At 39.5% G+C, this 13,565-nt stretch overlaps 1 pseudogene; it reads right to left on the bottom strand.

The window, feature by feature from the left end:
* The window catches only part of LOC110256812, a 33,752-nt pseudogene extending 27,492 nt beyond the window's left edge, over window positions 1-6,260 (bottom strand).

Genomic DNA, 13,565 nt, shown 5'->3' with positions numbered 1-13,565 from the left:
TTCAATTTCAGCTCTTTTTTCACTCTCCTGTGTGATCCATTCAATCCATGATCACACCCCTGCCAACCAACAGCTCTTCATCTTTATATACATAACCATGCATCACCCAGCTTCCAAGAGGGGGGTGTAGGTCTTCACCACTCATCCCCCAGCCCTGCTGTCCTCAGTGTTAAAAGGAAACAATGTTCTCAAAACGGAGTGACATCAGCAAACCTGAAATCACTGTAGTTCAGCCTCTCCCAGGAATGTGGTCTAAAACCAGTCAGTCTGGAATTTTCTGGTCAGCGGTTGTGAGAAATCCAACTGGTATCCCCTTCCAGGCCCCCAAAGAAAGACAAGGCCCTCTGCTCTGCCCTTAACTCGCACCTTTCTGTCTATAAAACTTCTGTATGTGCAGCTCCTCCAAGCCCCTTTCTACTTGCTGGATGGCATGTTGTCCAATTCATGAATCTTTGAATAAACTCAATTCAAATCTTCCACTCATTTGAATTTTGTTTTTTCAACATCATCAATATGCAACAACAGTAATATTGCCAATGCACTAACTGGGCAATCACTTGATCCCACTGGGCTTTAGTTTCCTTTTCCTTACACTAGAAGTAAAAAAGTATTTCAGTCAAAAAGCGTGAAAGCATAGAGAGTTCCCATCGTGCAGCAACAGCAGAAACAAATCCAACTAGGAAGCATGAGCTTGCAGTTTGATCCCTGGCCTCACTCAGTGGGTTAAGGATCCGGTGTTGCTGTGAGCTGTGGTGTAGTTCGCAGATGAGGCTTGGATTCTGCATTTTGGCTATGGCTGTGCTGTAGACCTGCAGCTAGCTCTGATTAGATCCCCTAGTCTGGGAACTTCCATGTGCCACAGTGCGGCCCTAAAAAGCCAAAAATAAATAAATAAATAAATAAATAAAGGCATGAAAGCATAAATACAACATAAGAAGTGAAAGTGTTGACCATTCTGCCAACATCTCCTCGCATTTCCAACATTTCCTATTTCTGTCTTTTTCAGCAAATGCAATTTCCTGTGAATATAATTTAATTTTGAGGAATATTTCATTCATTCATTCATTCATCCACTCAATCATCCTTCACTGGACATTTACTGTACTATAGGACACGAATCTATGCAACATTCTTGAGGCCACTAGCAACCAGAAGAACCCAGTCTGGAGAACACGGGACATAAGTTTGCAGACTAAGAGGTGCTGGGATGAGGGTTGCAATGCAGCTGGTAAACCAACTAGTCATGGGACAGTGCCTGGGAGAACTGAGTAAGGCTTCTCAGGGGAGAAGGTACTTGAGTTTGGACTTGAAGGACTTTCAGATAAAGACAGGGTAGGAGCTTTCTGGAGAAACAGGCCAGCTGCTGTTCTGAGGAAGTAGAGTCAGAACACAGCCCCTTCCGGGCTGGCCCTGGGTGTGCCCTCACCAAGAACCAGGTCTCCCCATTCCTCAGGAGGAACATGTGTGAACCTTATCCCATTAAGCCCCCTGGCCAACTGTAGCAAGAAATAGGTGGGAGTTCCCCTTGTGGTTCAGTGGGTTAAGAACCTGACATAGTGTCCATGAGGATGCAGGTTCCATCCCTGGCCTCGCTCAGTGGGGTTAAGTATCCAGTGTTGCTGCAAGCTGCGGTGTAGGTCACAGATGTGGCTCAGATCTGGCGCTGCTGTGGCTGTGGCATAGGCCAGCAGTTGCAGCTCTGATTCAACCCCCACCCTGGGAACTTCCATATGCTGCAGGTGTAGCCCTAAAAAATAAAAAAATCTTGCTCATAAACTGAAGCATGGATTCTTCCTGGCCCCAGGCCCCCATCTTCCTCTGGGACAACAGTACAGATGTGGTCATAGACAGGTTGGCAGTGCTCTAGGAAGCCCCGCAGTGGACTCTGTGAACAGCTACAGAAAGGACTGACTGCCCTTGATTTCCAGGTTCTCTGAAATGTTGCATGTAGCCTGAGTTACTCAGAGAACCCCAGTTCTGGGGTCCACCTACCCCAGAATCTACACACCCCAAAGTAAAAGACAATTCTATTTTTTTCTTTTTAGGGCCACACCTGCAGCATATGTTAAGTTCCCAGGCTAGGGGTCAAATCAGAACTGCAGCTGCCAGCCTACACCACAGCCACAGCCATGCCAGATCCAAGGCACATTTGTAACCTATGCCACAGCTCACAGCAATGCCAGATCCCTGACCCACTGAGTGAGGCTAGGGTTGAAACCTGCATCCTCATGGATACTAGTCAGAATCATTTCCACTGGGCCAATGGGAACTTCCAAAAGATAATTTTTAACTATTAAACTTCAAAGTGTACTCTAGATAACTATATTAATGGTATTTTAAAACCCAACTTACCAATCACCATTTTAGCTAGATTTCTCACTTGTTAATACCATTATTTCTCTATCAATCCTGCCAAGCTCCTCATTGATACGTACACACATAAAGATACACAGACACCCATACATACACATACAAATACGCACATATGCATAGACACATATATACACATACAACACACATCACATACCTACTGATATATACATAGACACAGATACACATATGCACACAGCTGCATACACACATAAACACACACACACCACACATGCATACACATTTTCACACACACACACGTGTCTTTTGCATGTTTGTCTTGTCAGTGGCATTAAGCTATAAGCTTAATGCCAAACTGGGTATCACATATTTTTTAAAGTAATTAAGCTGGTACCAAGTCTTACCATGTTTCAAAATATGAATTCCCTCCACAGGGGACATCTTAACATCAATTTCAAACAGATCTCGGAGTTCATTTCTTTGCAAATAAGTGATAGTCTCTTGGGACTGAGACCAGCTCCGCTCTCCTCCTCCATGTCTAGACTTAAATTTAACTCAGCTCTTAGCAGTCCGATCTCTCCTAAAACAAGTCCTAAACAGGAACCCCATTTCCTCCCCACCTTGCCTGTGCGCAGTCACCAACCCCTCCTACCTATGGTCTGTGGTTTCCTCCTCACAGCCACGGGGCCACAGGATCCGGAGGGGCCAGCAGAGCCCAGGCTGCTCCCCCAGAGGCCAGTCACATTTGCCCTCTGCACAGCCACAGCTGCCTTAGGTTTTGATTCCTGAGGAGGCTGAGGGAAGAAGAAGGCCGGGTAGCATATCACAGTTTCTCAGCCTCATCCCTCTTCTGTGGCCTTGCCCTCTGTGAAAAAGCATCTGTAGGACAGCAAGGGCAAAAGTCAGGTGAGTACATGCACCTGTTCCTGCACATAACCGGCCTCTCCCAGGACCCAGCCCAGCCATACTAACCACCCTTACCTTCCCCTCTTCCTTCTGCTGTTTGCTTTTAAATTCTGCCAACATTAGATAAAGATGAAGAAATTGCAGGGCAACTAACTGGGGTCTTAAGACTCACTTAAAATTATTCTTCATCAACTCAAAAGTCATGGCCAGCATAGACAAGAACCTAGGCATTGCATGCGCTCAAAAGTTACTGCTGAGTGGAACTTAGCGTCTAATGGAAGATAAAACCACACAGTGGGGAGATTTTTTTCAGTCACAAGCAGAAAACTAGCCCCACAAACCTCCCTCAGGGTCTTAATGGAACAAGGAAATAACACTCCACTGGCAACACATGTTTTCTTCATATTTTTCATGTTACGGGCACCAAATATGAGAACGGTTAGAGAAAATTTGAACAAGGGTCATAGTTAAGAAACTTTCTCGGGGAGTTCCCATTGTGGCTCAGTGGCTTAAGAACCCGACGTTGTCTATGAGGATGTGGGTTTGATCCCTGGCCTCACTCACTGGGTTAAGGATCCAGCATTGCCATGAGCTACAGTGTACGTCACAGATATGGCTCTCATTCTGCATTGCTGTGGCTCTGGCATAAGCTAGCAGCTGCAGCTCCAATTCGACCCCTAGCCTGGGAACTTCCATATGCTGCAGGTGCTACAGCCTTAAAAAAGAAAGAAAGAAAGAAAGAAAGAAAGAAAGAAAGAAAGAAAGAAAGAAAGAAAGAAAGAAAGAAAGAAAGAAAAACAAAAGAAACACCTTTCTCCAATTGCTATCACTCCTAATAATTTGAGAATACAGTCTTCTCGTGTGTATGAAATACACTAATAACAAGATAAGTCTACAAGATTCAAAGAGTTAATGTCTTAGAGACCATGTTCCCTAACCACATACTTAACAATGAAAGATAAATAAGAAAAATAAAACAAAATGTCTTATATCTGAAAGTTACTAAGAGCCCTTCTAATTAGCTGTGCAAGGAAAAAAGAATTAATGGGGAAATGTCTAAATGCTTAAATTTAAATAACACTAAAATATTTATTAAAATGCATGGAATGCATCTAAAATTGTGAATATGGAGAGAAATTTCTATCATTAATTGCTTACATTAGAAGTTAGAATAAAAATTAGTGAGCTAAGCATGAAACTTAGGTAAAGTTAGAAAAATATTTTTAAAGAAAGTGAAAGAAAGAAATGATCAAGATTAAAATTTTAATGACCTGTGAAAAATCAAGGATTAGTAAAGCCACACTATTTGGAAATAATAAAATCAAGTTTGTCCAATTTTGCTGGGAAAAATAAAGAGATAAAAAATAACTTTAGGAACAAAAGTAGCAATCAGAACTATAAAAATAGCAGCAATTTTACAAATTATAAAAAGGGTTTTATCAATAGCAATGTAAGAAATTTAAATAGATAACATAGAAGTTTCCTTATAATATACTGGACAAACTAAATGAAAAATAGAAAACTTTAATAGGCCTATAACAGTTCATAAGTAGGAGATAAATGAAAAAGAAAAATGCTCCCCAATTTATTTTCAGTCTAAAATAACCTTACAATAAAAGAAAATTAGACATAGGAAAAGAAACTTTCAGGTCTATGTCATTAATTTACATAGAAGTAAAAACCTAAACAAAATATCCAAAAGAAAAATCCTAAAAAAATTCTATACACTGGGAACTATATCCAGTCACTTATGATGGAGCATGATAATGTGATAAAAAAGAATGTATACATGTATGTGTAACTGGGTCACCATGCTGTATAGTAGAAAATTGACAGAACACTAAACCAGCTATAATGGGAAAAAACAAAAATCATTAAAAACTAAAAAAGAAATCAAAATAAATAATAGCAAACCTTATCCAGTAAAATATAAAGAAATAAAACATAGTTTATAAAATCACTCTAAAATAAGTTTACTTCATTTCTTGGCAATTTCCTAATTCTGTGAAGACCATAAATGTTTCTAACCTGCTTCTTCAGCCCCCAAATTCAAATAATGTCATTCTCTTTGGGGAACTGCTTTAAATAATACCATACATGTGAGACAGTGTTTTATAATCAAAAGGAAGAGATTTGGAGCCAGACAGACCTAGGTTTACAGCATGGCTTGTGAATTCTTCTGACCCTATTTTTTCATCTTTAAAATAAATCTGATAATAAGAAGTACTTGTCAAGGTTGTTCACTGAATTGAAACTAACTTATTAGAGAGAGTCTGGATCAAGATGGCAGAATTGGCAGAGGCTGGGGTCACCTACCCCTGCTGACACTCCAAAACTACACCACAGATAGTGCAACTCTCTCTGAGGGCAAAGTGCAGACCTGCAGACAGACTTTCTGCGAGGAAGAAGGGTGGACATGGTCCATTCAGACCCACACCCCAAGTAGGTGACCCACAAGCAGGAGGGTGTCACAACCATGACATTCCCCTGAGGCATGAGGGGTCGAGGCCCCTTACTGGCCTCTCCAGCCAGGGGCCTGCACCAAAAGCACAAGCCTCCATAAAATCTGACTTTGAAAAATCAGTGGGGCTTCTGTCTGGCAGGGCTGGGGGGCATGAGGAACCAAGACTCTGTTCTTCAAGAGGTCAGCACAGACTCACTTGTCCCAAGTCCAGTATGGAGGCAGCAGCTTGAAAAGCACTCAGGGCAGGTGCCAGAGGGACAGAGACCTAGTGAAACTCCTTCCAGGGACAGAAGTAATGGCTAGAGCCCCTTTTTTACGATCCTTCCAAACAGCAGGCCTGGTGCTGATAGGGCCATTTCCACCCTTTCAATCAGCCTAGCTAAAACTACATGCCCTGCTTGGTATTCCCCTGAGGACCCAACCCTCCTGCCCAACCAGACTCTCCAAGGCAACACCTACCCCACTCACCTGACAGGCAGCCCTGGCTGGCACCCATGTCCTCAAAGAAGATCCCACTCCAGAGGGCCAGCCTGTACACAAGCACACCTGCAGCTGTCATGATTGGGCCTCTCTGTACACTAGCACACCTGCAGCTGCCATGGCCAGGCCTCCCTGTATTCTAGCACACCTGCAGCTATGATGGCTGGGCCAGGCTGTATACCAACACACACATAGCAGTCATGGCCAGGCATCTCAGGCAAATGGCTTAGGAGCCAGCCTTGCCTACTGGTAAATCCACAAAAATTATGGCCCAATAACAATGGAAGGACACACACTGCCCACACAGAAGATACCCCAGAGGCACTTGGTTCTGATGACCAGGGGGCAGTGAGCCAAAGGATCCCACAGGACACCTTCTATATGAGGCAACTTTTAGGAGTGGGAGACATATCTGATATATATATAATCATCGAAACAAACACAGAGTGACACAAAATGAGGAGCCAAGGTAAAATTTCCAAACGAAATAAGACAAAACGCCAGAAAAATAACTAATTGAAATGGAGATAAGAAATTTATCAGATGAAGCGTTCAAAGCCATAATCATAAAAATGTTCACTAAAATTGGGAAAAATAGATAAAGTCAATACAAAATTAAACAAAGCAATAGAAAATATAAAAGAGAAAACAAAGAACTGGAGAATATAACAAGTCAAATGAAAAATACACTAGAGGAAATCAACAGCAGATTAGAGGATGCAGAACAGCTCAACAATCTGGAAGATACGAGAGTAGAAATCACCCATCCAGAACAGAAAGAAGAATCTTAAAAAACGAGCATAGTTTAAGAGACTTCTGGGACAACATCAAGCTAACATTCACATTACAGGGGTCCCAGAAGGAGAGGAGAGTAAGAAAGGGACAGAAAACCTATTTGAAGAAATAACAGCTGAAAATGTCCCTAACCTAGTAAAGGAAACAGACATCCAAGTCCAGAAGCACAGTCTCAAACAAATAGAACCCAAAGTTGTCCATACCAAAACACATTATAATTAAAATGTCAAATTTAAAGACCAAGAGAGAATATTAAAAGCAGGAAGAGAAAAACAGCTCATCACAAAGAAACCCTTATAAGATGATTGGCAGATTTTTCAGGTGATACAAATCAGAAATAAAAGAAGTTTCCAACTCCACAGAAATACAAAGGATCCCAAGATACTACTATGAATGATTATATATCAAATATTTGGAAAACACAGAAGAAACAAAAGATTCCTAGAAACATCCAAATCCTAAGACTGAATCAGGAAGAAATAGAAAACACAGACTGATGACCAGTTATAAAACTGAATTGTTAATTAAAAAATATACTCAATGAACAAAAATTCAGGACCAGAGGTCTTCACATGTGAATTCTACCAAACATTTAAAGAGGTGTCAACATCTATCTTTCTCAAACTTTTCCAAAAAACCAGAGGAAAGAACACTTCTGAATTCATTCCACAAAGCCACCATCATCCAGTTACCAAAACCAGAGAAAGAACCACAAAAACTGAAAATTTCAGTCCAATATCCTTGATGAACAGAGACAAAAAATCTTTAACAAAATCTTAGCAAACTAAACACAATTCATTAAAAATGATTGTACATCACAACCAAGTGGAACTTATCTCAAGGATGCAGGATGGTCCAATACATACACATCACAAAACAAGGATAAAAATCATATGATCATCTCAATGAAAGGAACTATATAATGCTCTGACTAAATAAATCAAACTGCATATTTCTGTTTTTTCTTTTTTCTTTTTTATTACTCAATGAATTTATTACATTTATAGTTGTACAATGATCATCACAATCCAATTTTATAGGATTTCCATCCTACAACTCCAGCACATCTCTCCACCCCCCAAACTGCCTCCTTTGGAAACCATGTTTTTCAAAGTCTGTTAGTTAGTATCTGCTCTGCAAAGAAGTTCATTCTGTCCTTTTTTCAGATTACACATGTCAGTGAAAGCATTTGATGTTGGTGTCTCATTGTCTGACTGACTTCACTCAGCATGATAATTTCTAAGTCCATCCATGTTGCTAAAAATGCCATTATTTCTTTCCTTTTAATTGCTGAGTAATATTCCATTGTACCACATCTTCTTGATCCACTCCTCCGTTGATGGACATATAGGTTGTTTCCATGTGTTGGCTATTGAGAATAGTGCTGCAATGAACATTGGAGTACATGTATCTTTTCGAGTCATGGTTTTCTCTGGGTAGATGCCCAGGAGGGGGATTGCTGGATCAAATGGTAGTTCTATTTTTAGTTTTCTGAGGAATCTCCATACTGTTTTCCACAGTGGTTGCACCAATTTACAATCCCACCAACAGTGTACTAGGGTTCCTTTTTCTCCACACCCTCTCCAGCACTTATGGTTTGTAGACTTTTCGATGATGGCCATTCTGGCTGGTGTAAGGTTGTACCTCATAGTGATTTTAATTTGCATTTCTCTAATAATGAGTGATGTTGAACATCTTTTCATGTGTTTTGTGGCCATCCGTACATCTTCTTTGGAGAACTGTTTAGATCTTCTGCCCATTTTTTTTGTTTTGTCTTTTTGCCATTTCTTGAACCACTCCCATGGCATATGGAGGTTCCCAGGCTGGGGGTCTAATCAGAGCTGTAGATGCTGGCCTATGCAATGTGGGATCCGAGCCACGTCTGGACCTACACCACAGCTCATGGCAATGCCAGATCCTTAACCCACTGAGCGACGTCAGGGATCAAACCCGCAACCTCATTGTTCCTAGTCGGATTCATTAACCACTATGCCACAACGAGAACTCCATTCTGCCCATTTTTTGATGGGGTTGTTTTTTCTTTCTTTTTTTTTTTTTTTTTTTTTGGTATTGAGTGGTAGGAAGAGTTTATAAATTTTGGAGATGAATCCCTCCTCAGTCAATTCATTTGCATTTTCTCCCATTCTGTGGGTTGTCTTTTCATTTTGTTTAGGGTTTCCTCTGCTGTGCAGAAACTTTTAAGGTTAATTAAGTCCCACTTGTTTATTTTTGTTTTTACTGTCATTATTCTAAGAGGTGGATCTAAGAAGATGTTGCTGTCGTTTATGTCAGAGAGTGTTTGGCCTATGTTTTCCTTTAAGAGTTTTACATTATCTGGTCTTATATCTAGGTCTTTCATCCATTTTCAGTTTATTTTTGTGTGTGGTGTTAGGGAGTCTTCTAATTTCATTCTTTTCCATGTGGCTGTCCAGTTTTCCCAGCACCACTTATTGAATAGGCTGTCTTTTCTCCATTGCATATTCTTGCCTCCTTTGTCATAGATTAGTTGGCTGTAGGTGTGTGGGTTTAATTCTGGACTTTCTACCCTGTTCCGCTGATCTATAGTTCTGTCTTTAAGCCAATACTATATGGTTTTGATGACTGTTGCTTTCTAGTATAGTCTGAAGTCCAGGAGTCTGGTTCCTCCAGCTGCATTTTTCTTTTTCAGGATGACTTTGGCTATTCTGGGTCTTTTGTGCTTCCAAATAAATTTTAAGATACTTTGTTCTAGTTCTGTAAAAAATGTCCTTGGTAATTTGATAGGGATTGCATTGAATCTGTAGATTGCCTTTGGTGGTATAGTCATTTTGATAATATTGACTCTTCCAATCCAAGAGCATGTATGTCTTTCCATCTATTTGTGCCATCTTTGATTTCTTTTATAGTTTTCAGAGTACAGGTTTTTTGTCTCTTTAGGTAGGTTTACCCCTAGGTATTTTATTCTGTTGGCTGTGATGGTAAATGGAATTGCTTCCCTAATTTCTCTTTCTGATCTTTCATTGTTAGTGTATAGAAATGCCATTGATTTCTGTGTATTAATTTTGTATCCTGCGACTTTGCCAAATTCATGGATGAGCTCTAACAGTTTTCTGGTAGAGTCTTTAGGATTCTCTAGGTATATTATCATGGCATCTGCAAATAGTGATAGTTTTACTTCTTCCTTTCCAATTTGGATTCCTTTTATCTCTTTTACTTCTCTGATTGCTGTGGCTAGGACTTCCAAAACTATGTTGAAGAGTAGTGGTGAGAGTGGACATCCTTGTCTTATTCCTGATCTCAGCGGGAATTCTTTCAGCTTTTCACCATTGAGAATGATGTTAGCTGTGGGTTTGTCTTATATGGCCTTTAGTATGTTGAGTTAGGTTCCTTCTATGCCCACCTTTCTTAAGGGTTTTTTAATCAGAAATGGGTGTTGGCAAGTACTGAAATTGAATCTGTGATTTAAAAACTTCCAAAAAACAAAAGTCCAGGACCAGACAGCTTCACAGGCAAATTCTATCAAACATTTAGAGAAGAAATAACACCGATCCTTCTGAAACTATTCCAAAAGATGGCAGAGGAAGGGACACTCCCAAACTCATTCTATGAGGCCACCCTGATACCAAAACCAGACGAAGATACTGCAAAAAAAGAAAACTACAGGCCAATTTCACTGATGAACATCGATGCAAAAATCCTCAACAAAATACTAGCAAACTGCATCCAACAATACATTAAAAGGATTGTTGTACATCATGATCAAGTGGGATTTATCCCAGAGATGCAGGGATTCTTCAATATTTGCAAATCAAACAGTGTGATACACCACTTTAACAAACTGAAGAATAAAAACCATATGATTCTCTCAATAGATGAAGAAAAAGTCAAACTGCATATTTTCAAAGTGCATTTTACTTTCAAATTTAAGGTAAATAGTTACTGGCCAATTCAGTCTGTAGAATGGCACCAATGTTATACAAGACGGCAGTTTGAGCCAAGCTGCAGCTGTGGGCAATTTCTTGTATTAGTGAATTTCAACAGCAGTTGTAAAAACTTGAAGAATGCAAAGGAGAATGCAATCACTCTAGATTGGGGGAGGTAGAGAAATCATGCAAATGATAAAAACACTCAAAACTGCAAAGATTAAAGTAATATATCAATTTGGAGCCAAAAAAAATCTTATGGTTATCACAATAGATGCAGAAAAAGCATTTGCCAAAATTCAAAATCCATTGGGAGCAAAACTCTCACAACATGGATTACACCATAGGAACATACCTCAGCATAATAAAGGCCATATACAACAAACCACAGCTAGCATCATACTCAACACTAAAAAGAGCTTCCTCTAAGATCAGAAACAAGACACAGAAACCCACTGTCAAAAATTTTATTCAACACAGTATTTGAAATAAAAGTCATCCAAATTGGGAAGAGACTCACTATGTACAGACGACATAATACTATAATGGGAAACCCTAAAGAGCCCACCCAAGAACTGTTAGAACTAGTAAATGCATTCAGTAAAGTGGTAAGGTACAAAATTAATACACAGAAATCTGTTTATATATACCAAAATGGATTTTAAGAAAAATAAATTTAAAAAAAATCCCATTTACAGCTGTACTAAAAACAGCAAAGTATCCAGGAATAAAGTGAACCAAGGGAGTGAACAACTTGTACACTGGAAACTATTACACTGATGAAAGAAACTGAAGATAACACAAATAAATAGAAAGATGTACCATGTTCATAGACTGGAAGAAATAACATTATTAAAACGTCCATGCTACTGAAAGTAATTCAGAGATTCAGTCTATAAAACCAAAAAATATCAAAGGGATTTTTTACAGAATGAGAATAGATAATTCTAAAATGTGTATGGAACCATGAAAGACCCCAAATAGCCAAAAGAAAGAAAAACTAAGCTTGGCTTGGTCATTCTCCCTGATTTCAAACTGTAATACATGTCTATAGTAATCAAAACTGTATGGTACTGGCACAAAAACAGACACATAGATCAATGAAGCAGAATGGAGAGCCCAGGAATAAACACATACCCATATGGTCAAGTAATTGCTGAGGAATTAGGAATATACAAAGGAACTAAGAATATGCAATGGGGGAAGGTCAACTTCTTCAATAAACAATGTTGAGAAAATTGGACAGCTACATGCAAAAATAAATTCAAAATGGATTAAAGACTTCAGTGTAAGACTTAAAACCCTAAGACCCCCAGAAGAAAACTTAGGCAGTACACAATTTAACATCAGTCTTGGCAATATTTTTTGGGGGTCTGCCTCCTCAGGCAAGGGAAACAAAACCAAAAATAAACAAATGGGACTTCACTAAACTAAAAACTTTCACACAATGAAGGAAACTGTCAACAAAACAGAAAAGGCCAACTATAGAATGGGAGAGAAGATACAGGCATACCTTGTTTTATCACACTTTATTTGTTGAAATTTGCAGATCTTGCATTTTTTCACACATTGAAAGTACATGGCGACCTTATACTAAGCAAGTCTATAGATGCCATTTTTCCTACAACGTTTGCTCATTTCATGTCCCTTTGTCACGTTTTCCTAATTCCCACAATATTTCAACCCCTCCACCACCCTCCAAAAAAGAGAGGGCAACTCACCAAAGGCTCAGATGATGGTTAGCATTTTCTAGCAATAAGATATTTTTTAATTAAGGTATTTACATTATTTTTAGGCAAAACAGCATAGTGTAAACATAACATTTTATGCACTGTAAAACAAAAAAAATATGTGACTTGCTTTACTGTGATATTGCTTTATTGCATTGATCTGCCTGTATTTGTCAAATGATTCATTCCAGAAGGGGTTAATATCCAAAATATGTTTAAAAAAATTCACACAGCTCAATATGAAGAGAACAAACAATTGGATTAAAAAGTGGGCAGAGGATCTACATAGATATTTTTTCTAATGAAGACATACAGATGGCCAATAGGCACATGAAAAGATGCTCAACCTCACTAATCATCGGGAAAAGCAAATCAAAACCACAATGAGATACCACCTCATACCTCTCAGAATGGCTATCATCTAAAAGACAAGAAATAACAAGTTGACAAGGATGTGGAGAAAAGGCATGCCTTGTGCACTCACCTTGGGCATGTAAATCAGTGCAGACACTAGGGGAAGCAGTATCGGAAGAGATACTTTTGTGTTTTCCCCTTTCTAATAGATCCAAAAAGAAAAATGATCATCTGGTAGGGAAGCTACATGGAGAAGGTGCTATTTGATGTGAGCTTTAAAGCATGGCTAAGATTTAGGTAGAGAGGAGGGAATTCAGAGCCAAATAATTTGTCTTAAAAAGAGGAAAATACAAACTGTATATTGGAAGACACTGGTGAATTCATTCACATTGGCCAGATTATGAAAGATATAACATATTGACAAGAAGTAGACAATATGGCTCCAAAGATAGAAGACTGTAGATAAAGGAGGTAAAAGCAAGCTCCACCTCACACTGCCTTGTTCACCCCCACGAATACCAGGTCGGGGGAGGCTGGACACCCTGAAGACACAGCCACCATGAAGCACAGTGGAGACGAGGCCCCCTCATACTGCCTGGGTAT

This window comes from Sus scrofa, chromosome 14 (genome assembly GCF_000003025.6).
Source record: "Sus scrofa isolate TJ Tabasco breed Duroc chromosome 14, Sscrofa11.1, whole genome shotgun sequence".
NCBI lineage: Eukaryota > Metazoa > Chordata > Mammalia > Artiodactyla > Suidae > Sus > Sus scrofa.
This window is presented reverse-complemented; position numbering and strand designations above follow the sequence as displayed.